The sequence below is a fragment of the Solanum verrucosum genome, unplaced genomic scaffold (assembly GCF_900185275.1).
Source record: "Solanum verrucosum unplaced genomic scaffold, falcon-dt-bn FXZP01000278.1, whole genome shotgun sequence".
Classification (NCBI taxonomy): Eukaryota; Viridiplantae; Streptophyta; class Magnoliopsida; order Solanales; family Solanaceae; genus Solanum; species Solanum verrucosum.
Window position 1 is genome coordinate 889073 of NW_026020332.1, and position 2935 is coordinate 892007.

The 2935-nt window shown below is 30.9% G+C and overlaps 1 pseudogene; it reads left to right on the plus strand.

Moving 5' to 3' along the window:
- Window positions 1–1320: 1320 nt before the first annotated feature.
- On the plus strand, window positions 1321–2562 carry LOC125836347 (probable leucine-rich repeat receptor-like protein kinase At1g35710; annotated as a pseudogene).
- The last annotated feature ends 373 nt before the right edge of the window (window positions 2563–2935 follow it).

Sequence of the window (2935 nt, forward strand, 5' to 3'; positions counted from 1 at the left end):
CGACAAGGAAATTTTGTGTTTTGCTTGTTTTCTTTTATTTTTTTAAAATAAAGGTCATTTTTTGGACAAGAAAAACAATTATGTTGTTAGACAATTAATAGAGCCAAACTTGACGTTTCCGTAAGACTTGGGTCATTGACTTGAGGATGACAACATTTTCCAAACTTTGGATTGATTGATTATTTGATATGAATAAATTGTACGATCAGTAATTTATTTCATAGAAGAAAGTTTGAATTAGAAGCATGTATATGAAGAATGATTATTATTTTCCCTACCTAATATTTCTCTTTGAAATTTCTACAAGACTAGTAAAATTTAAAGAAATGTGTTTAGTATTTAAAAAGTGAGAAAAAATAAAATTTATAGGCTGTGTTTCCATTCAATTATGGAGTAGTAGTCTTTGGTGTAGTAAAATAGAAGTTGATCAATCATATACAGTGAATTCTTTAAAATCAAATGTAAATTTTAAAAAAATAATAATAAGTAAAACCTTGTCCGCAATTGATGTTTATATCAAGTATTCAATTTAAAGATTAAAATTTCCATTATTGATACATAAATAGTCTTTTTCTCGATTTAAATTAGGTGTGTTTTTTTTTCTTTTAAGGACAAGAAAATGAAACTTCAATTAAGTGGAAAGCACTCAAATAGCATTGCCACAACTAGTACTTTTATTAGCTAAAAATAATTATTTGCACAGTTCTTTTTTTTTAATAAAAAAACTTGGATTATTTCTAAATTATTGAATATTATATTGGAATACTGGTCATAAAATTAATATTATAATTTGTGACAAATTCATTAAAATATTATTCTACTTGTAATATTAATGAACTTAAAAGAAACGGCTATAAATACCAAGATTAAAAAATAAATTATATAATAATACAAAGAGGTATTAGATAATATGTGATATAACAAGGATAAAATGGACAATGCATAAGATAAATGGAGGATTTTGATTTTATTCAAAGTTGTGGGAGGGAGTTTGATTTTTAAAATCATATCTATTAGAAAAGATCAATATTTCAAAATTATTATTATTTTACAGAAGAGTCATGCTACTCTATCGTATTTATGACGTTGGACTAATTTGAGAATTATACTTCCCTATTCATTTAGCTGACTAAACGAACTATTCACCAATAGGATAATTTTATTTTAAAATAATAATAATAATAATTATAAGACTGACTTGTCATTGACTAGCAATACCATAAAAAAAGATCTCTAAATATAAATAAATGTGTACACTACACAAGTTTATCAAAAGAAAAAAAAATCCAAGAAAATAGCATATTATCAATATATTTGATGATGGTTCCCAAAATAGTTCAATTTCTCATTCTCTTATATCTCTTTTCGGTTACTTTTGCTTCCAAGGAGGAAGAAATTGCCCTCCTAAAATGGAAAGCAACTTTCAAGAACAAGACTAATTCCTTATTAGCTTCATGGACTCAAAGTTCGAATGCATGCAGGGATTGGTATGGAGTTATTTGCTTAAATGGTAGGGTAAGCAAGTTGGATATTCAAGGTGCTCGTGTCATCGGTACACTCTATGACTTTCCATTTTCGACTCTCCCTTTTCTTGAATATGTTGATCTTAGTGTGAATAATCTCTCTGGAACTATCCCACCTGAAATTAGTAATCTCACTAATCTTGTCTATATAGACTTGCACACCAATCTTGATTTCAGGCACAATCCCATCACAAATCGGGTCATTAGCCAAGCTCCAGAACATTTACATCTATGACAACCTTTTAAATGGTTCAATCCCACCTCATTGAGTAATTTGACCAACTTGTCTATTTTGTCTCTTTATCAGAATAATCTTTCTGGCTCGATTCCTATAGAAATAGGTTATTTAAGGTCTCTTACTTCTCTAGATTTGGGTACTAATTCTCTTAATGGTTCTATTCCTACTTCATTGGGAAATTTGACCAACTTATCTAGTTTGTTTCTTAATGGGAATCATCTTTCAGGGTTTATTCCTGCTTTATTGGGAAACTTGACCAGCCTTTCTATTCTGTATCTTCAGGAGAATAACCTTTCTGGCTCCATTCCTGAAGAAATAGGTTGTTTAAGGTCTCTTAGTCAACTAGTTTTGGCTAAGAATTCTCTAAGTGGTGTTATTCCTGCTTCATTGGGAAATTTGACCAGCCTTTCTGTTCTGTACCTTTATCAGAATAACCTTTCTGGCTCCATTCCTGAAGAAATAGGTTACCTAAGGACTCTTAGTTATTTAGATTTCTCTACTAATTTTCTTAGTGGTCTATTTCCTACTTCTTTGGGGAATTTGAATGAGTTGTATCTTTTGTCTCTCTTTGCTAACAACCTTTCTGGTTCGATTCCAAGTGAGTTGGGGAATATAGGAAGACTTGTTACTATGTATTTAAATATTAATCAACTCATTGGTTCAATTCCGGATTCCTTGGGCAAATTGAGAAACTTGCAATGGATGTATCTCCACAACAACAATCTCACTAAGAAAAATTCCTTCATCTTTCTGCAATTTGATGAAATTGGAAGTGGTGTATTTTGGGGAGAAACAACTTGAGGGAGAAATTCCGCAATGTCTAGTCAATATTAGTGGACTCGAGGTATTGAAAATAGAAGATAATAATCTCGGTGAAGATATCCCTTCGTCTATTTGCAATCTAACGTCACTAAGGATTTTAGATTTGGGTAGAAACAATTTGAAGGGAGAAATTCCACAATGTGTTTTGGCAACAATGGGTGGGTGGTCTTGAGGTTTTGGATATCACCAAAACAATCTTTTATGGGACTCTTCCAGAAACTTTTAGCAATGGAAGGTAGTGTACTCAGAAGCTTAGACTTTGATGACAAGAATTAGAGGAAAATCCCCCGATCTTTAGCCAATTGCAAAAACTTTGGAAATTCTTTGATTTAGGGAGACAATAACTTCAACG